This window comes from Parasteatoda tepidariorum, chromosome 3, assembly GCF_982258835.1.
Source record: "Parasteatoda tepidariorum strain Cologne lab strain chromosome 3, Ptep-v5.0, whole genome shotgun sequence".
NCBI lineage: Eukaryota > Metazoa > Arthropoda > Arachnida > Araneae > Theridiidae > Parasteatoda > Parasteatoda tepidariorum.
The window spans coordinates 93422902-93446236 of NC_141757.1; the positions used below are offsets into that span (position 1 = coordinate 93422902).

Sequence of the window (23335 nt, forward strand, 5' to 3'; positions counted from 1 at the left end):
TGAAGATAAAGCACTTAGTCAGTAGTATTTTAAAATAAATTAATTAAATCTTTATTTCAGACAAAATATTTACTCAGTAATGGATAAGATAAACCTTTTTTTAGCTAACAAGTAATATAGTAATAACAAAAATACCTTCCATTTGAATCTGTTTCGACTGTCGCAAGGACTGAAAAATAATAATAATAAAATAAATAAAGAAAAGGTAATTTCAAGTTTCGATTCAAGCGAACAGTACACTAATATGCATTGGAATAAATAAACTTGCAATCAATTTAGCTTGAATTATAATGATTAAATTTAATTTTTATGAATATGTTAACATTCGGCAATATTGTATAAAAAAGTACGAGTTTTCTTTTAGATAAAATCGTATTGTCTGAGTTTTTATAACGATCGAAAGACAACGATTTGAAAAAAAGCGTCCGTCGAGCCGGAGTCGAACCAGCGACCTATGGATGTCTATGATTTTTCCTCTACAGTCCACCGCTCTGCCAACTGAGCTATCGACGGTTGGTATAGTTGGAAACAGATAGGAAGTAAATAAATACAAATAATTCGTTTAGTGGGTTGAAGAAGTGATTCGTGCGAAAAAAAAAAAGTATTTGAATTTAAAATCCTTTTTTAAAAATTTATAACTTCAGACATTATTAGAGAGATGCAGTATCTGTGAAATGCAGATGAGTCTGAGGGCAAGCTTGCTGCAGAGAAATTCAGTAAATTTAAAAATTAATTACTATAAATATATTAACATTTGGAAATATTACACAAGAAAAATTTACGAGTTTTCTTTCAGATAAAATCATATCGTCTGAGTCTTTACAACGATTGCAAGAAAACGATTTGAAAAAAAGCGTCCGTCGAGCCGGAGTCGAACCAGCGACCTATGGATGTCTATGAATTTTCCTCTACAGTCCACCGCTCTGCCAACTGAGCTATCGACGGTTGGTTTAGTTGGAAACAGATAAGAAGTAAAGAAGTACAATTATTCGTTTAGTGGGTCAAAGAAAATGAGAGTAATTCAAACGAGAGAAAATATTCAGTTTCGAATTATTTTTTAGAGATTCAGATTTGCTTATTCCTTTATTGAAATGTAGTAAAAATCTATTTCTAACATATTATTTTTAAGTTGTTTCTTTAAATGAGAAGAAGATTAAAATTTTAATTACATTATACTTCATTATTAAATTTACTTCAAAACCATCTTAAAATATGTACTTTGTCTTGAGTACTTTGTCTTGAATACGTCTTAAGTACTTTGGTAGCGTACCTCATGCTGTGTACGCCACTGTGAGGAGTCAAAAAATGCAGAGCTGTCCAAAAAATGGGAAAAATAAGCTGTGCGTATACTAAAGAGGCGAACTTATTAATACAAATGAACACAGACAGCACCATTAAAGGAACTGTTATTTAAAACGTTTATATTAAACCGAGACAAGCGGGCTGAAGACGAATGCGAAACTAAACCTTGCCTGTATACAAGAATGAAAAAGGGATATTTATAAGGAGAAAAAAAAAGATGAATAAGAATTTAAAAAAAAAAATTATTGACCGAAACAAAAAGGGGTCAATAACATAAAATTACCTATGCTGAACACTAGTATCAATAGGGTAACACTACCCACTAGTATCAATGAATTTTTAAAATTTTTTGTAGATTTGCGAATAATTTTTTACGAGTTTCCATAAATTACTAACTAATCTAACATTTCAATCGAATAAAATAAGAGAGGTGGGAAATTACAAAAATGATAGAGATAATATGCTATTTATTAAAATATTAGCACTACTTTTAAAATTCTCATAAACACAAAATCACATTATAACACATTTTCCGGACTACACTAGTTAAAGATTGTGTGGCTTAGTTAGTTCACATCTGAAGATATTATAATATTATTTCATTATAGAAATAATTGAGTAATCTCATAGAAAAATTTATGAACTGTCCAGAGAATTGAAAATGAATAAAATAAAAACATTAATCTATATAACGAATCTTTAAAAGAGAATACTAATCAAAGTTGTTATTATTTCAATTTTATATTTTATGAAAGGTTTTTGTGGGTTAATTCAATTTGAGTAAGAATTGATTTGTAAAAAGTTTTGCGGATTGTTTTTAGAAATACCAACAAAATTTTCACAGCACAGTTTAAACATTTTTTTCACGGTGCATTTAGAAAATTATCAAAAACTAAAAGTCACGTTACAACTTACAGCACATTTTCACAACTGCACTAATTAGAGATTGTGCGAGTTTGTTACTTTACATAAAGAAGTCTTGTAATGTTATCTCATTACAACAAGTTATTGTTAAATGCCTTAAAATTAAGACATTCTCACGCATTAACAAATCTCTTAAGGACAATACTAATCAAAGATAGTATTATTTTGACTCTATACTTTCTAAATTATTGTAATTGGTTTGTAAAAAGTTTTATAAATTCCCCTGAAAAGATTAAGAATACTGGCAAATTTTCTACAGTACAATTTTTTTTGCCTAGATCATGACAAATAATACAAAGCAGTGATATTACTAAATAACTCTCCTTAATTTAAAAATGTATAAGAAACATATAAAATGAAATAAAGCACTATGAAATAAAAGAAATTATCACGTTGTAGTTTTCTTTATGTCGAAAAAAGAAATATTAACATTATTAACCACTGTTAGTTAATGTTTTAGAGTAAGTAGGAGGAATGGAAAAAAATGTTTAAAAGGGAATTAAAAAAATGTTTAGAACATTTTTTTATTCTCTTTTAAACATAATACTTTTTAACAATTATCCCTTTTTAACAATTTAATAACTTTTCTTCGGGATAACCGTGGGAGGTTTTCGTTGTTTCCCTTTCCACTTAAGCGAGGTGCTAGTTAATTCCATCAAAGGCAGTCTCCAATGACAAGGCTACGGAGACTGATTGTTGTAAACTCAGAATTGGGTTAGCTGCTCATCGCCAGTTGAAAAAATATAAATAAATAAATAAAATCTAATAAAAACATCTTTTTCCGATAATTTAGAAAATGAGCGAACAAAAAACTTATTTCTTCAACAAAGCATTCAACAACAAGCCATTCAGCTGCACAATGAAGCGTAATGTGTAATTGAAGCTCGTAATAATTTTTTTAACGGATTATCGTATACCTTATAACACCTTCAATATTACTATAATACAAGAATCTCGATGTTATTTTTTAGTATTTATAACATTTTACTTAAAATAACATCGTGTACATCATATTAAAATAACATCGCTTAAGTATTTATACATCATTAATTATAACACAAAATGAAAGCCTTTTTCTTGTTAAATGTTTTATTTTATTGATTCCGAAAAATCCATCCTGCTAACGTCACAATCTGTCTACAATACAATGTTCAAATGAGTCAGAAAGCCTTAATAATAATGGATTTTCCACTAACAAAAGACAACATTTTGAATTTTAGTCATGGGGAAATTGGGTTCTGAAGAAAAACTGCAGTTGATCATCTAATTTTGCACTCAGATCATGTAGTTTTTATTCGTGCTGGTGCCACACCCTCTCTTGGCCCACTAAAATGAAAGATAAAAATGAATTCTACTTTGGAGATTATTAAGGTGAGACCACGATGGTTACGGAAGAGGGATGTATGGATCAAAAATTTAGATTAGTCTCACATATAATAATATTCGTATCTATATATAATTTTTGTTTGATGGTTAATATTGAATTATTAATTAGGATAACAACTAAATAGACTTGTAAATCAATCATTTTATAAGCACCAACTACGTCATTTTATAGCCTTTATAATTTTTTATGAGACTTTTGCGTTTAACTGTATAAAATAGCGTATTGGTGCACTGAAATGTCATCGGAGGTACAGTATAAAATTGGAAAATTTTGCTATTGACCAGTGAACGGCATTTTTAACAGCGGAGACTTTTTAAAACATGTAGCAACTTTTCCAAAAACTGAGTAGTAGTATCAGTAGTAGTAGTTTATTTCCATTGCACTAGAGTTGCATAATGGGCTATTGGCGGTAGTCTGGAAAACATCCCTGAGGATGATTCGAAGACATGCCATTACAATTTTGATCGTCTACAGAGGGGATGGCCCCTCAGCTTTGGTAGCCCGACGACACGCGCGAGAAGTCGAACACTTTGCAGTTGCTGTTATTGTCGTAGGCCATTAAGGCAAGGGGTGCGGTTGCTCTTCTTTCCAGTGGCGCCATCTCTTCTCAAGAATTCGACTTCTGCCACCCCCGTTTATAGGGTAGACTCATTCATACATCCATTCATCCACAGATCGTAATTTTGACCTGAGCGAGAGAATGATCAATCTCGAATTCAGTACCCCCAGAGGTTTGATTTTTTATGGGAACATGGAGGAATTTGTAACCCGACAGATTTAACGTGCACCAGTCTCCATTTACTACAAGAGGAGTCTTTGTCCGGCTGGATTCAAACTCCCTTTCTTACGAACTTGAGTCCAGCGCTCTGCCAACCAGGTTATCGCGGACTAGCACTTCACAGTAGAACAGTTTAATGAGAACCAATTCCGTCAGCGCAATCTCCCTCCCTTCGCTGCTTGATCAGAGTGATCACACGTCATCTCACTGACCGCTGAAGCTTGAATCACTGAAAACCAGTAATGCTTGAATTATACTTCAATCAAAATTGAAAATCTCATTGCTTTTAAAGCATTTCTCAAAATATGGCAAACATTACAAGATTCATTTCTAAAATAAAGAAAAATTTTAAGAAATGAACATGAAATAATTTCCAGAATGTTATAGTATTATTAAATCATATCAATATCATTCATATCAATCATATTTATTAAATCATATCAATATCATTCATATCAATCATATTTATTAAATCATGTCAATATCATTCATGTCAATAAATGATATCAATCATATTTATTAAATCATATAAATATCATTCATAGCAATAATATCAATAATATTTATTAAATCATATAAATATCATTCATATCAATCATATTTATTAAATCATATCAATATCATTCATATCAATCATATTTATTAAATCATGTCAATATCATTCATGTCAATAAATGATATCAATCATATTTATTAAATCATATAAATATCATTCATAGCAATAATATCAATAATATTTATTAAATCATATAAATATCATTCATATTTATTAAATCATATCAATATCATTCATATCAATAATATTTATTGAATCATATCCATATCATTCATATCAATCAATGATATCAATCATATTTAGTAAATCAAATCATATTTATTAATCATTTCACATATAGTTTGTTAATAAAATGCATATGGGGTGCATTTTCAACGAAAAAGTTTCGATTGGCAGATAATTTATTAATCCCCATTTGCAATATTTAATCGCCCTGTGGTCGGGGGTGACGGTTAATTTTGTCCTATCAGAGGCCACCAGCGACTCGCCACGTTGAAAACCTATAATCTAAATAAAAATGAAATTGGAAAGAAATTTTTAACTGAAACAAATAATGAGAGCACGGTAGTAAAACGAATCAGCTTATCTAAACAACGACTCATCACATTACACCTGGGGAATAAAATACAGATAACACCCTGTTATCACTTGGAAACGTCCATATTTTGTCGTGTAATTCTTGATAACAATAACCACTCCAACTCATTCAACTAATTGCAAAATTTTTCATAACACCAATTCTAAAATTATTTACTGTACAAAAGTAGCAAAGATAAGTTTGTTATGAGTCACTAAAGACTAGTAAGCTTAAATAAAGTTATTATAGAGATATGATTTACACAAGCGAATGATATCATTATTATTATTATTTTAAATTCCAATTCTCACCTGTGTTAACACATTTCGTCAATTCAGGCATTTACAGGGCAGATTTGTTGGCCACTCTTTCAGGGTCACCATACTAGGTGGGTCAACGTTGCTTTCACAGTGAGGACAGATAGTACAGAGAATAAAAGAACATCCATGCCTTGCCGGGGATGGATGTTCCATGACTTGAATGATATCATTTTTATAAAACATGAACAATAGAGTAAATAAATGAGTGTTTAAAATTGGTTCTTAATGTTTATTTTATGCATGATTTTAAAAATACCTGGAAGAAAAATTAGAATAAATATTTCAAATATACCTGAGAAATAGATTTTTATTTCTTCCTTAATTATTAAATATTTATGCTCATTAGTTACATATATTTAAAAAATATTTTAAGAATAATTTTTTTCGCTTTAAATTGAAACTATACTTAAACATTTCCAATTTTACCGTTATTACTCAAGTTGTGGATATTTTTGTAGTTTTGCAAGTGAAGTAAAATTACATTTTCAATAAATTAGATGCATTTAAAAAATGAGAAATAATTTTGCTCGTACATTATCACTACACTAATCACTACACTAATCTGTAATAGTAAAAGGAAAAGTTTCAGTGTCCGTATGAGTGTATTTTTTTAGCTCGTAAAGAGTTCAAAATTTTTTAATTAGTTTGTTCTAGAGAAAAGAGTGAAAAATGAATTTTTTCGAACAAATTACAAATTTTAGACCATTCTCTCTTTTTTTTCCAATTTTTTAAAATATGGCATCAGAGATGTTTGCATCTCTATTTGATAAAAAACGAGATTCACTGTGAGTTAATTGCATGTTTTTTAATAATTATCGATCCTTGATTCATTGCCCCAGGAGAGTAAAATTAAAATGAAGTTGGAGTGCTCATAGATTTTAATTGAACTTATTTAGTTTTGATCTAATCTAGCTGTGATAGTAAACTTTACTGATGTTTGCTAGTTTACAGCTCTATTTGATCAAAAAAGAGATTCACTGGGAGTATTGTACGTATTTCAATAATTTTCGATCCTTGATTCATCGCGTCAGGAAAGCACAATTAAAACCAACGAATTAATATTTTAAAAGTTCTATAACTTCATATTTATTTTTGTTTACTGTTGAGCTTTTGAAACGTGTTTCTAGAAATACAAATAAATCTTTCATTAAATTCTTTAAATCTTTTTCAATTTTTTAACTTCTATAAATCTTTTTATAAATTCTGCATGATAACGCTGGGTTAATAAATACTAATACATTGATAACGTTCGATTTCTTTTTATTTTTTACTTTGTTCGAAGAACAAATTCAGCTCATTTTAAATACATTAACGTAACCTTAAAAAAATATTACTAAACGCTTCGCTGAAATCTGTCAAGGTTCTAAATTCAAAGGTATAACTCAACAAAATAGTTTTTTTTTTATAATAAAACTTCTTTTATTTAAAAAGACAAGTATAGTATTAGTAAATAGAGAAATGTGGGAACACATTACTTTCAGACTGTTTTCAAATGCGCGTTACACAATCATTAGCATTAAAAGCTTCGCCCAGTTAATATTCAGTGGTGTCTTTATTGTTCATATCCTCTTTTGCGCAATATTTCCCACAATTCACAGGAAATTTCTTTTCTTTTGAAAATAAATACATCCTTATCATTTCTCTTCCTGTTTTTAGGAAAAAGAGTATTCTCATTCAGAAGAGAAGGAAAAATAGAAATGGTAGTTATTCCCATTTTTAGAAATAGAATATTGACTTAAAAAGTATCTAGTAGAATAAAATATATAAGTTTAAATTTTAAAAAGGCACTCAAATGTATCATATAAACATACGTCTATCCGACTCTCTTAAAAACTTTGTTAAATATTCTGGATCTTTTTGAATCGTAATTGGTCTGAAATCGTTGTAACTATAATAAGGATTCGAGTCCATATTATGGGGAAATTCTCTCTTTATGAAGTAAAATGTTCAATAAATACAAAATAGTTCTTGAACGGAAACATGACTAAATTTAATACCTTGTTATAGTTTTAGCATTAATTTAACACCTTATTAAGGTTGTAGCATGTACATGTTCAAGGCACAGATATTAATTATGGTTCGATGGTTTTTTTTAAATTGAATTGTTTTTGAGTAATTGTGCAAAATATTAAGTTTATTTTCCTTTGAGGCATTGCGAATTCGATAACTTTTAAATAATATCCTGCAGAAAGCTTTTAATAGTATGTGTTTTACAAACGAAGACTTTGTTTCACCTTTACTTTTTCAATTATTCAAAAGAAAACATCAGTAATGTTTAAAAGCTTATAGCTCTATTGGATTAAAAACAAGATTCACTAAGAGTTTATTGCTCATTCTTTAATGTCTATCTGTCTCTGATTCATTTCGTCTAATAAGCACTAAAAAAATGGCTTATTTTTTTTATCAAACTGATATTGGATATTTACTTACTCTATTCGGCTGGCCGGGACAGCCTGGTCGTCTCACATTTAGAAGAACAGGACTTTGAATCCAGCAGGCCGAAGACTCCCCGTTTGTAAGTGGTGAGTGGTGGACGTTAAATCTGTCGGGTCACAAAGTCACCCATATTCAAATAACAAATTATACCTCTGGGAATACTGAATTGGAGATAGATCGTTCTTTGGTTCAGTCGGGACAAAATTACGATCTTCGGATGAATGAATGGATGGCCCACCCTATAAACGGGCGTGACGTATGGATGCGGTAGAAGTCGAATTCTTGGCAATAGATGGCGCCACTGTAAAACAAGAACACTCGTACCCCCTCTGCCATAATGGCCGACGACGGGGCCGGGATAGCCTGGTCGGTAGGGCGCTGGGCCCATATCCAAGAGGTCGTGGGTTCGATCCTCGCCGGCCGAAGACTCCCCGTGTAGTAAATGGTGACTGATGCACGTTAAATCTGTCGAGTCTCAAAGTCCTCCATGTTCCCACAACAAATCAATACCTCTGGGGGTACTGATCCAGGAGTTTCCTTGTCTTCTGGATTGGTTCAAAATTACAAGGCTACGGAGTTGAACGTAAGTAGTCGTAAACCCATGAAATTGGGTCGGCTGTTCAACGACGGTTATAAAATAAAATAAAAAAAAATGGCCGACGACGACGCCTTCGTCAACTCTATTCGGCGGAATCTCTAGTTAGAATTTGAGAAATATAGCTCACCGTAAAGATTCTCTTTAACTTTTTCTGTCAAAATCATGCAAATTAAATCTTGCAATACGCACTTTTTAAATTTAGGTAGATAGTATATTTTCTTATTTTGGACTTTTAATAATTTTTTTTTCGTAATTTACATTAATACACATTTTTAGCATTTATTAATTCAAAAAATATAATAAAAGCAAATCTTAAAAAAAAGAACCCAAAAGACAGGCAACTGTGCAGTACTAAATTACTTATCCTAAATAACTAATCATATAATTTTATAGCTAAAAATTTTCGAGAAATAAATTCACAGAATTTCTAAAAATCAACAAGCGTTTTTTTCCGTCTTCTGAGAAAGTGATGCCTTTATTATCATCATTTTCTGGATGGTATATTTCTGTGGAATGATATGCTCTGAATGATATGCTCTCATCAAAAGTTAGATAAGGAAAATTTAATCTGAAATCAAAGGTGGCGAGGGAAGAGGCCTTGGAAGTTCGAAAAAGCGAATTTCGTGCATGTGTCAACTCAACAAACGCTTGTATTTCTCATTCATACCGGGCATTAAGCAATGGCACTCCTTAATCTATATTTTAGAATTCTTTTCAAGAATCCAAAAAAATATATATTAATAAGGAGTCTCAAATCCAAAGAAAAAATCCAAAGAGATGGAATCCAAAGAAAAATGAAAGCGATATTGAAATCTAAAGAATCATTAGTGAGGACGGCGGTACTAAAGACATCAAAACCTGTTTGATATCCCGAGAAAACAGAGAACATTTGAAAGGCGATTGATAGAAACACCTCTAAGTTTAGCTAGGCAATCAGACTGGTATTTATGCTCCTCATTGTGACTTTCGCAGAAGCAATTCTATATATTATTTATGAACCGTGATGGCTCAGGGGATAGAGCGTTCGTCTTCCAATGAGGTGAACCGAGTTCGAATCCCAGCAATGGCTGGTCGAAACGAATTCCGCTACCGGCTTGCACCGACCACGGTGCTGACGTAAAACATCTTCAGTGGTAGACGGATGATGGGTTAGAGTCCCCTTGCCGCCTGCCTTGCCGTGGGAGACTTTCGTGGTTTTCCTCCCCATGTAACGCAAATGCGGGCTAGTTCCATCAAAAAGTCCTCCACGAATGCAAATGTGTCCCAATGCTTGATTCAGAAGTTCCCTTGTCTTCTGGATTGGGTTCAAAATTACAAGGCTATGGAGTTGATCATCAGTAGTCGTAAACCCAAAATTGGGTCGGCTACTCAACGACGGTAATAAATATAAATATATTATTAATATTTCCTATTTATTTTCGATATATTTGCTTGCGACCTTATTGCATACTATTGAGAATTTTTTTGCTATGGATTCCAAAAATATACAATAAGCTATGAAAATGCGGATGACAAGTTATGAAAAATTGTCCTTTTTTTAAGTATTCATTTTTAAAAGATCCATTTTATTTATTTTGTAAATGCACTCAATTATCGAAGTCTTTATTGAGTCTGTCAGATCATACAACTAAATTGAAACAATTGCTTTTGTAAAGGAAATAGTTTAACTTCAAATGTGATGAATACGTCCTAACCTCTAAGCGATTTAGATATACTGTAATGTAATTATGAAGATAGGATCGGTGTTGAACTAAATAAACCCGTTGTGTTACCTGATTGTTGGGTGAAAGCGAGAACTGAAATAGAAATTACCCTGAATATTCATACTTTGACTTCCTGTTTTTATCTACGTTTTATTTTTTTCAAATAATTCCTTCCTTTATCATCACTTGAAGTCATTTAATTTTGGAAATGAGGAAATTACTATCAATGATACCCAAGTGAGGTTTTGGTAATGATAATTTGGTAAGTGATTACCATTCATCATGAATAGGATGCAGTAAAAATAAAAATACATTCACTCGTTAGATCTATAATCTTATTTGTTTTCCGGAGTTAAACTAAAGGTTTTTTACCTTCAGAAAATACAATGAAAAGCAGTAAATCAATACATCTTTTAATTCTAATGTGAATAGTAATAATAATATTCTATATTTTTAGTAGCATTGCATGGAAAAAAAGAGCCAAATTATTGTGGTATATTTGAGCTTTATCTGTGACATCAGAAAGTTTTCCTTCGTAAAATATAAATCATACTTTTTATGAAAAACAATGATCATCAATGCATATTTTTGCTTAAAAAATAAATCTTACTTGTTACAAAAAAAAGAGTGTAAATGCATATTTTCAACTAAAAACAAAATCATATTTGCTATGAGAAAGTCAATCGATCTATACTTTCGACTAAAAAATAAATCGTATTTGCCTTAAAAAGCTTACCAATGCATATTTTCGACTTAAAATAAATCCTATTTGCTTTGAAAATTCCATCAATGCATATTTTCATCTAAAAAATAAATCATATTTGCTACATAAAGTCCATCAATGCATATTTTCAACTAAAAAGTAGATTATATTTGGTATGAAAAAAATTCATCAATACATATTTTAGACTTAAAAAATCAATAATTTTTTGTTACACATAGTGTCTTTCAATTTATATTTCCGATTAAAAATAATAATATTTTTTCAACAATTCTCTAATTTCGTTATTTTAGAAAATTTTCCTTTAAGAAGGTGCGGTTTTTATATGTGTCTAATCATTCATAGGTGCACGGAAAATTCAACAGGTTAAATAAGCATCTACTAGCATACATTTTTTCTTACTTTTTAAGATTTTTTTCTTATGATTCATTTTTGACAGAGATAAATCACTTCTTGCTCTTTTCATCAGTACATAACACTCCACCTATTTTCCCATATATTGCCGCATTTTTTTCTTGTTAAAAAAGCAAGTTTTGAACACCCATACAAATACTGGAACTCGTAAAGCATCCTACCTCAAATTTTATGTTTAACTGAATGTAAGAAAAGAGAATCTAAGCTAGAGAATCATCAAAGCTAGAGAATCATCAAAAGCATATAAGGCATAATGATTGGAATTGACATAAATAAATTCCTTTTCTAAAAAACCCACGTAGCAGCAGCTATTTTAATGTTATAAGGTCCTTGACATCAGTGGGAGTGATTAAATGTCGTCATCTTTTTGGTATTAGAAATTAAAAATAAATGCCAAAGAAATTAGTTATTTTCCCAATGAACAATCTTAAATGCGACAGAAATTTATCTGTGTGAAAACTTGCATCTAGGTATTATGTATGTAGTTGCAAACATTTTGATGGAGATTGAACTTCATTTAATATTTATTTATTCTTCATGCTAGTTTCAAGTTTATCAAATGTCTTAAAAAGTTTATTTCAGCAGTTTAAGGAGATTAATTGAAACCTTAAGAGGACGTTATAGCGGAAGAGAAACCATTCATGGCAAATTCTGTTTCACTTCCATCAGTTATTAAAAATTTAATGAACAGAAAATTTAAAGTGAGGTAAACAAAATGTTAACCATGAAGCTTCAATTGTTGCATTTTTTTTCTCCATAATTTTAAAATACTATCAAATTAAGGTAAAATCACTGCCTAACTGCGTAAACTTGGAATGATTTATTAATATTTTGATATTTTGAAAAAAAAATTTCTATTGGCTTACCGGTATTCACTTTTTTCCTTACTTTTTCGTATTCGAAAGAAAGGGTTCCTTAAAACAGTAAAAAAAAAACAGTAAAACAGTATAAAATAAAAAAATTTAAAAAAATAGGTAAGTTCATATTACTGATTTACATTACACTTTAAAATATTCATAAACAATAAATGCCTAAATGTTTGAAATAGAATTTTACTTTTATCGAATAACATTGATATGTTCTTTTAATATGTGCAATATAAAGAATGATGAAATGTCTTCACTAGCAACAATAATATCGATTCAAATAGTAAAAAAAATAAATATGTTTTTTAATTATAGCTTAGTTCGCTTCAGCTTTTCGTTGACAACGCGGGAAGAAAATTTCATCGGTTTTGTTACAATATGCATTAGCATTATCATTAAAAATAAATATCTAAACAATTGAAGTAAAATTTGACTTTTATTGAGTATTACTGATAGGTATTACTCAATAATGGAAATATTGAAATATATTTACTAGCGACAATCACACAATAGTGAACAATTTCATGTTTGCAGCCTATTATTCTTTTTCGTTGCCAGCGAGCGAAGAGTAATTTCAGCGAATTTCTTTGGATTGGCGATAGGGTTTCATAAAATGCAGATATTTTTAAAGAAAAACGTCTAATTTGTGTACAATAATAAGAAATAAAAATCGACGAATCGTTTTTAATATTGTTTTATAATTGTTTTATTCAGCCTTTACCTTAAAAAAAAAATTTCATATTCTGCTATGACGTTCTCCTCTGATGTCATAGCATAACATGACAATACTTTTTTTCCTGTTTTTCCTCTTTAATCCTTTGACGCAGATGACACGTCAGTATTGCTTTTAGATACATTTTTTTATAATTCTCTAATTACGAGCAAAAATACATTTGGGTATTTTTTAATGATCAAAAAACAGTCTGGTTACTAAAATCTGAGAGATTAACGGAATTATATTTGTAATAAAATATAAAATCCAAAAAAAAATAGTTTGAAAATTTCTTTTTCTTTATTGATGATCAAAAATGTATCAATAATTGATTTTGTAAATTAAATAAACGTCAGTGATGAATAACTGTTTTTTCCTAAATTCAAATAACTGCAAATAAGTGCAAATTTGAAAATTTTTTGTTTGGAAATGTGCCGTCTTTGGAATATTCAACCTTTAACGCAGAAAAGACACCGGTATCTTATACTGTATTTCATAACATAACTGTATTAGAATGTTAAATATAATATTTTTCACTTATTTTGACCTAAATGAATACAAAATAATGAAAAATAATTTTAACAAAAATTCTACGTCAAAGGGTGAATGTATTACTCCATTGAATTCGGCGTGTTGAGAATTTAGCATCTTAATTTCAGATAACCAATTAGTTCTTCAACTCATAGTGCAACCAAAAGCAGAACGAATGCCGTCACTTACAAACGATTTTTTCGAAAAAAAATAATTATATTTAAAAAATAAGCTGAAATATGATGCAAACCGAAATAATAACAGTAAAGGTCAGTATAAGCGAATCTTCTACTGGAAGTTGAAACAACTTCTGGAAATAATGCCCCCTGTCGTTGAGAACACGAAACTTGATCGAGAATTAAGTCAATAACTTTTTTTTTTTGGCTGTGTGAAATATAGCTAAACTTCACGGCCTTCGTACAAATCATAACTTCGAAGGAATCAAATTGGAGTAATGAAAACTGGAAATCTCAGTTTCAGGCTCAACGAAGCATGGCTTATTTCCGATTACGTTCATCATCTTCATCAGTTTGATTTGAATACCATGCCTTTACTGTCAATCCGTTATCTTAAGCTCAACAAACTCTCGATTCTCGATGACATGTTGATAGGACGTAAGAATGATGGAGTGCTTTTGATGATATACCGAAAATTCAAACTGACAAAAACTTTTAAGATTCTGATGGCTGCCAGCGAGATACAATGCTTACAAAGCGTGAAATCGTTATGTTTATAGGCATATGAAAGTTTTATGCGAATTAAGAAAAATACAAGAATGATGGATTTAAGCTTTCAATCTCTTTATTATCTGATGTATTGAATTGTTGTGATAAAACTGTTCTACAATTACGAGTTGATGCAAAACGCAGAAGAAATATTTTTTGATGATGATGATATGTCAAGCGGAGTTAAATGGTACAAGCGCTGGAATCGCTTGTTCTGTGGTAATTGTAAATGACAATACACGCTCAATAGTAAGCTGATCAAACAAATTTTTAAACTAGTTTTTATATTTTATTTTATAACAGGCGTTGAATAGTTGAACTAATTTTGAGTTTGCAACAATCAATGTTCAACTCTGTTGCACTGAAATTTTGAAATTTATCCAAAAGACAACGGAACTCCTTTATCAAGCATTGGGATAAACTAGCCTTCGTGGAGGACTGTTTGATGGAACTAACCCGCATTTGCGTTCCTGTAGAGGAAAACTACGAAACCCTCAAAAGTTAGCCCGATGGCAAGGGGATTCTAACCCAGGATCCGTCTACCACTGAGGATATTTTGCGTTAGCAGTGTGGTCGATGCGAGCCGAGAGCAGAATTCATATCGACCAGTCGCCGCTTGGATTCGAACCCGAGTCACCTCATTGGTAGACGAGGGCTTTATCTTCTGAGCCACCACAGCTACTATATAAACTAGGTTGGACGAAAAACCACAGGAGAAAGAAGGAAAGGTCAACCCTCAGTGCGTCTAAACTGTAAACTTTTGACAGCTCTTCTGACTAAAGTATGGGGATAATTTTTTTCATTTTACGGTTATCCTTGCCCCATACTTAGATGTTTAAGAATCTAAATCGATCAAAAAAAGGTATGTTTATGCAGGCAAACGTTTTCGTTCTTGATAATGTAACTTTATTGATACCCAGCACTTATTAATTTGCATATTTGAAGTGAACCAAAGATTGAATTTTAGTATAAAGGGAAACCCAATTACTAGTACAAGTTATTCAGAGTGATATCTTTATATATCCATTTATTATTTTAATTTATTAATTTATTTTTGTTCACTATACTGATAGAACGAGTGGGATGTTAATATACAATTTCGCAATCTAAGATTCTCTTTTAAATTCGTGATATTTTAATACATAGTAATAAAATTATGCATACAATGCACAAAAAATTCCGCACTTCTGGACACCAAAAACGATGATAACTACTTTACACCGAAGTGGCGTTCCATTACACCAAAATTTCTGTGAAAAACCTAGAAATTTCTTTTATAATACTTGGTGTAAAGTAACCACCATGTTCGTTATTTGGCAACACTAAAACTTATAATTACAGTAAGACATGATACACATAAGAATCAGCAAATTTATTTTTACAAGACAATCAGTAATTTAGATAGCACCAATTCTTAAAATGAGTATGTAAATCAGATATACGCGTAGCAGAGAGACGAATTCAAGCTAGGTTTATTCGAGCAAAAGTGGATGGAAATTATAAATTTTTTCTTTTGAGTTTATGACTACTAATATTCAACTTCGTTGACTTGCAATTTTAAATCCAATCCTGAAGACAAGGGTACTCCTGGATCAAGCCTTGTGATAAACTAGCCTTTGATAAGGTTTTTTTTTTATGGAATTAACCCGCATTTGCGTAACATATAGAGGAAAACCACGACACCCTCCCAAGGTTAGTCCGACTGCAAGGGGATTCTAACTCAAGTTCCGTCTACCACTGAGGATATTTCACGTCAGCACTGTGGTTGGTGCTGGCTGGGTGCGGAATTCCTATCAATCAGCTATAACTGGGATTCGAACCCGGGTTACCTCATTAAGAGGCGATAGCTCTATCCCCAGAACCATCACGGTTAAAATATAAATATCGTTCTTACACAACATAAATCATACATACATCAATTTAACGATGAATTTTAGTTTCTGTTGATGAATAGCAACATTGGAGGCAGCCAGAAGCACTCGTCAACTGGTTATCGATAGCAAACAATTACAGACGAAATCGAAACGCGCCAACAATAGAGTTTCCGAAAGAGAGTGGTAATATTTAACCTATGGTGTAAAGGAGATAGGAAAGCTCCACTTGGAGTTAACTTGAGGAAAAAAGAGTGTTCCTTCTCACAACTTATAAGGTTGCTCATAATCAAACTCAGAGAGATTTGCACCACAATTCTTATAGATTATTTTAAAATAAAACGCAATTACAAATACAAACGCAATCGTAGTTATAAAATAGCCATTTTTTTCGCCAGATTTTCAAAGCTTGTTTTCGAAATTTAATTGCATAGCAGCTGAATCGTTGCGCGCTACATTATCTTCAAAAAACAAAATATTTTTTAAAGTGGATGACTTTCTCTGTTTTATTTCCTCTAACTGAAGCAAGGAAAAACCCTGCAAAATTAAGTTATTCTACCTACGCGTTGAATACGCCACAATCATAATTTAGGGACACCTTAAAAATAACGCTTAAATCTAATTAGTATTCTTAAACAGTTTTTAAATATGTTAATACAGTCATTAAAACATGATGGCTAGTTAGTTTATTCATGGAATCTACTTCAGAAATTGTAGATTCTTGTTCCAACGTTTGTAACAGATCAAGAAAAACAATTCTAGATTATTATCATTTCCATATCTGATACTTTTGGAAAGCTGAAAAATACTTAAATCAGATATAGAGGATAGAAAAGCTTTAGGTGTGATAGATAGAAATGAAAGAGATTTAGAAATCGCGCATTGACATCAAAATATTGAATATTAATGGTGGTTTTCCATAATGCTGAAGAAAAATAAGCTTTAAAAGTAAAAAGTGAAGTTTAATGTTCAACATTTTTTATAGTCGTAAAAAATGTGTTGACATGCGTATGGAGACATTTTTTTTCTCAGCAATTTGGCTTTTTTATTTATAAAATTTTTGGAAGAAAATTATTTACGAACTCAAAGTAGAAAAAGGAATCAAATAATCTTGCATCTGAAAATTTATGAGGTTTTACCGTAACGCAGGGTTGGCATTACGGTAAAACCTCATGCGAATCATGATTGAAATCGCAATTTGAATTCTTTGATATTTTTTAAAAAATCAATGATTTAAATCAACTATGTTTCTTTCTTTCTTTTTTTCAAATTGATTTAAAACAACTTTTTTTAAAAAAAAAGAAAAAAAATTATTAAGTCGAAATTTTTTTATAAATACATTGTTTAGAGTGTGATTTCTTTTAAAGTATGATTTCATTGATAATGAAGGTTTTATCACAACAAATGAAAGAGCAAATTAGTTTTTTTTTTCAAATAGACTAATAAATAAATAAAATTATAGACTTAAAGCTAATCAGAGTAACGTTTAAATGTTAAATCATAATTTTCCATTAGCTGTATGTAAAATTATTTGCTGATAATTAATATATTTCAATTAACCCATAAATGCCTCTCCTGGGGATAGAGATCTGTCGCGGTGACAAGTCTACTTTTTTCCCGAATACTTTTTTTAGGGGGGAGGATAGTAAATTCTTTATCTATATCGTAATTTATGCAGTAATAATTACCGTAAAATCACTGAATCACTCTAATTTAAAAAATATTATTGTAAAAATTACAGTATAATATTTTACTAGTGACAATGGATTTTACGGTAAAATGGAGTTAACGGATTATGCACCCAAAGTGCCGGTACTTTATATTATAATTTGATCCGGAATTTTTTACAGTGTGAGAAAAATAAGCTTAGGAATTTTATTTAATTATACTTATTACATAATAGAAATCTTTTCCGTGTTCAATACTTCATCGTCACATATTTCTTTTAACATAGAAACATTTTTATGACGATTTGACATTTACAAAATATTTGACAAAATATTTCATTTCGAGCTTGAAAATAAAAAAAAATAAAAAAATTGGAAATAGATAAGTAGAAAAAGGACAAGTAATATTTCTTAAATAATCATTGGGACACCTTCTTTTCTGATGAATTTTCAAGTGAAAAAACTACTCAAGGCTATTATTTTACAATGTTGATTTATACACTTTTTAATTTTAAGTAAAAAAATAATAAAAAAAGACAGCTTAACCAACATTTATAAAATAAATAGTAGATACAATTTAATCAAAAAATATATGCTCTTTTCAAAATCGTCAAAAAATTAACACAAATATTAGATCATTATAAATAGAGCTTTTTGCCAATTGCTTTTTAAATGTTTCTTTTTTTTGTATTCAAAACTTTCAAGCATGTGAGCTAAATATAGAATTTTTTTTATTATTCTTACATAATCAGATTATTAAACACACGTAGAATTCTAAATGACGTCAACTATTAAGATACGATCTCAGCTGTTCACTGTTCTAATAAAAATGTAAATACATACCTTTTGAATAAATAAAATGATTGTGTGTATTGGAATAAAACTGCTATAGAATGTATGCATCTACGTTCTAAAATGTATACAATAAAGATAAGCGATTAAAACATTATAGTGCATAAAGTGAAGTATTCTTCAAACAAAAATACACATAACTAGTATTTTAATACATTAAAAAAAAAATATTTTTCTCTTGTGAATTTAAGATGTTTTGAAATATTACCGCTTCGTTTTACTTTATTTAGGTGAAAATGGCAGAGTTCTGAAGAGTTTTCTATTATTATTATTACTGGAATGAGTAGCTTTGATTAAAAACTGCAGATTTAAAATTTATCTTCATTTAACGATACTAAATTACTCATTATTATTAATTTATTCATAATAAATTAGAGTGTCCCATAATTACCGCCCTTAAGGGTCTCCTTCAGACAGAAATTTTACTTCCTCCATGTTAATCTATGGACAATGAAATGTCCCGAAATTATTTATTTATTCAGTAACTCATCAATATTTTTGCATAATTTTTGAATATTCATTGAAATATATTCTACTGAACTTACTAAGTCTTTAATTTTACGTTTGTAAGTATTTTTAAAACTTGAAGTTTTAAAACCTTTAAACTTTTAAAAAGTTTTTAAAATACTTACAAACTTAAAATTTAAAATTCGGTAACTAAATTCTGTAGAATTCATTTAAACGAAACAAAAATTATTCAAAAAAGTATACACATTTTGGGTAGCAAAATTAATTTTTAAAAAAGAGAGTAAATTAAAAACGCTATTGAAATTTTTTAAAAAAAAATAGTGATGAAAGCAGCAAAACTAGTTTGATTGTCTGATAGAACTGGGAGGTGTTTTTGATACTCGCCTTTCAACTCCTCAGTAACCAAATAAGTCTAGAAATTTTCAATTCCGCCTAGCTCAGCTGTCATTTGTTAAATTTCGTTTTTGTATTTCCCTTAATTAAACATTAAATAGAAACCCATAATCTCTAGAATTCCCAAAATATATATTATGGGTGGTTATTACGGCACATCCTGTAATTCAATTCATACAAGAAAATGAATTATAAATTATTAACGAAAAAGAACTAAAAATTTATGTGTCTAGGTATTTAGTTTTATTTATATAAACTATTTTTTTAAATCAATATTGCTGCACTTTAAATTTTAACTATAAAATACATAAAAAAAATTATACAAAATTTTTGTTGTTGTTTTTATTTAAAATAATTATTTTATTTTTTTTAATTTTTAGAAAATGAAAAAAAAATTTTTTCTCACTTTGATAGTTTAGTTTCAATGTTTATATTTAAAATTAAAGGAATTATTTCAGCAGAATTTTAAAATTTTTGCTGCGCTGGTTTCCATGTAAATAGTTTTTTTTTCTTACCATCTGTACTGTTGGAGATGAAAGATAGATAAACTATAAAGTGTGCGTTTTTAATAACCCGATGAAATTTTTTGATTAATGTTTGAAAGCTGTAATTAATCCATAGAGTACACTACTTTTAAAGCCACAGTGTTTTGTAATGACGGCTCTTAGTGCATATTTTTACAACCCTCGTTAAAAATAAAGTCAGAAAAGTATATTAGTAGCCTCAAGGGAAAAAAACGCTACCGTTTTCGAACGAATCACCAATGAAGAAGGCAGGGCTGAAAACATCAAAGACTGATTCATTACCCCATTGGACTTCAAGGTGTTTTTAATTATCAAGGAAATTAACTGATTATCAAGAAAAGGAATTTAATTATCAAGAAATTTAATTATCAAGGAATTTAATTATCAAGAAAACTTCAAGGAACACTCTGGATAACTGATATGATACTTTTAAATGTGTTTTAAACTATTGCTTGATTATTAACTTCATTCGCTTAAAAAATATACAAACTGGAAATAACAGTCGATACAAAAGTGATTTGAAATACAAAACGTAAAAATGGCAACGAAAAATAAAGAAATAAATGTGAGAAATTTTATACAAAATATATCGTTGGCAACTTTGCGTTTTATATTTCAAATCACTTTTGTTTCTTCTCAATCACGCCTGTCATGTCTTGAAAATGGGTGCCTATTTTTGAGAGCTTGAAACATATCGACTGTTGCTTCAAATTCGAATATTTTTGAAGCAAATGAAGTTTTTAGTTAAGTAATATCCCTTATAGCTCCAGTTTCTTGGAATTATTTATTTAATATATTAAAAATGGTTATTTCCTATTAAATCAAATTGCCCAATGAATGATTAAATGATGAAAAAATTTTGTTTTTCATCAACTAGGTTATTTCTTGCACTCTTAAAAATATTCCGAGCAAAAGCTTATTTTTTTCTGAGTAAAAGAACTAGAACTTGAAAGAGTAGGTATAAAATTTAAACGTGAGTGGAAGTTAAATATATTTTCTCACGTGTTTGGACTCTTCGTATCAGCAAAAGTCAAAAACCGACAAAGCAAACGTGAGGCGTTTCAGTGTCAAGATTTGTTGTGATTGCAGAATTGGAAAGGAGGCATGAAAACAATTTAAATTGAAACAGCTGCAGCTTTGTTTGCGCAGGAACTACCTGAGAATGCGCCATTAAAAGAATAAATAATATGGGTAAACTTGAAAAAAGATTTTGCCTACGGAAAAAAACATTCGTTTCAGGAATAAGGTTAAAAGGATAAAAAGCATGGGGTCACCATAAACTTTGCTTGAACCCTTCAATACATTCGGTTTACAGAATTGTGATAAATATTTTGTTTTGAATTGTAGTGCAATAAAAACTATATTGTGTTGTAATGTAAAATAACAATTAAATGAGTTTCAGTTAGTCTGAATTTATGATAATTATAAAGCAATTTGAGTACTAATTTGAACCATGTAAAGGTTTGAAAAATTTTTAGCATTAATTGCTATTTCTGTGTTATTATAAGTACTTAACATTGCAATCTTTGCATGTTTGTTTAATTTTTGCAAAAATTATTAACGTTCTTTCAAAATAACCAATATGCTATATGGTATTCCAACATATAATGTCGCCTTCTAATTTATAATATGTTATTTTATTGTTTAATTTATAATGTGTGTTTAATAACCGATTGATTTTGATTTTTGTAATGAAAACATTATTTATGTATTTTACCATTAATGTATGAAATACACTCACTCTAGATTACGGTCATGGCCGGCAATTCCTTTCAGACAGTCACTGACCGTAAAAATAAGTTTATGCTTTCAAAGCTATCAAGACCAAAAATAAATAAATTGCAGGCCTGCCTGTGGATTTCTTTTCTTATACTTTATGGCCACTGACCATAAATTAACATTATGCTCGTAAAAAGTTATCGTCAGTTCAGGCCTTGACGTCCATCTGTCGAGAAATGGGAAATTTGCTCGTTTGTTGTTCGTGGTCAACAATATAACGCAAGAGACCGATTGACGTCGGATGGGTTCGAACCTGCGATCTTTGTGTTCTGTTCGTAGCCTGATCATGTTTTGACCATAGAAAAAGGTCTGATCCCTTGAATTGAGTTAGCTTTATATCATGATCGTATAAATTAACAATTAACTCTACTAATTTTTCTGAAGTTTGTTACAATTACGGTTTCTGAGCTTTTTTCTCAAAGAAAGAAGTTGTCCGTATAATTTAACGGCAACTTGAAACTTTCGAATTTTACGAAAAAATCTTAGAGTGTAAAAGCGACCTTCAAAGTCTAAAAAGATATTATACACTGCCTAATAATTCCTTTGACTAACGTATGAAAAACTTAAAGGCATTCTATACAATGACTTTTGAACTTTATTTTCAATTTCTATACAACCCTTTTGTAACATTTTCTTCAGCTTTTATAAAGTTTTTTTAATTTGCAATATTACATTTTATTTACTTGGCAAAGTTTATAATAACTCCCATATTTTATGCTTTTCCTAAAAAGGCTAGACATTTTATCAACATTATAACCTACAGATGATAATTTTTAAAATATTTAAATAGAAGAATGAAGATTTTTCATTGTATTATCATTAATCATTGTGTTATACCTAGTCTAGTTATGAATTTGTTTTTCTTGTATATAAAGCTAAAAATGAATTAAATAATCATGGTTTACTTCGAAACGAAAACTTAAAAGAACTGCTGAAAATGGTTATAAGGGAAACATATTTCGTTATTTAAAATTTTTTTCATTTTATTTCGATTTGAAAAGCAAGATATTAAAATACTAATGGAATGTTTTATAAATGCTTGTTCTTTTTACAATTTGATCATTATATTGCTATATATTGCTATTGGAAATATTATATTTTATTTTAAAAAATGCCATTACTATTTCTTTGACATTTTACTTAAAATAATTTCCCAAAGGTAACCGAAATATTAAATAAGCTATGAATTATAGGTTAGACCTAAAAATAATTGGTTGGACCTAAATTCTAA

The 23335-nt window shown here is 29.8% G+C and overlaps 1 protein-coding gene across 1 annotated transcript in view; it reads left to right on the forward strand.

Annotated features, from left to right (window-relative positions):
• Positions 1-774: 774 nt before the first annotated feature.
• Positions 775-23335, forward strand: part of LOC107441065 (uncharacterized) — a 45808-nt gene continuing 23247 nt past the window's right edge. Inside the window, exon 1 of the mRNA XM_087159806.1 lies at positions 775-971. The gene's annotated coding sequence lies outside the window, so the exon portion shown is untranslated. The remainder of the gene's footprint in view (positions 972-23335) is intronic.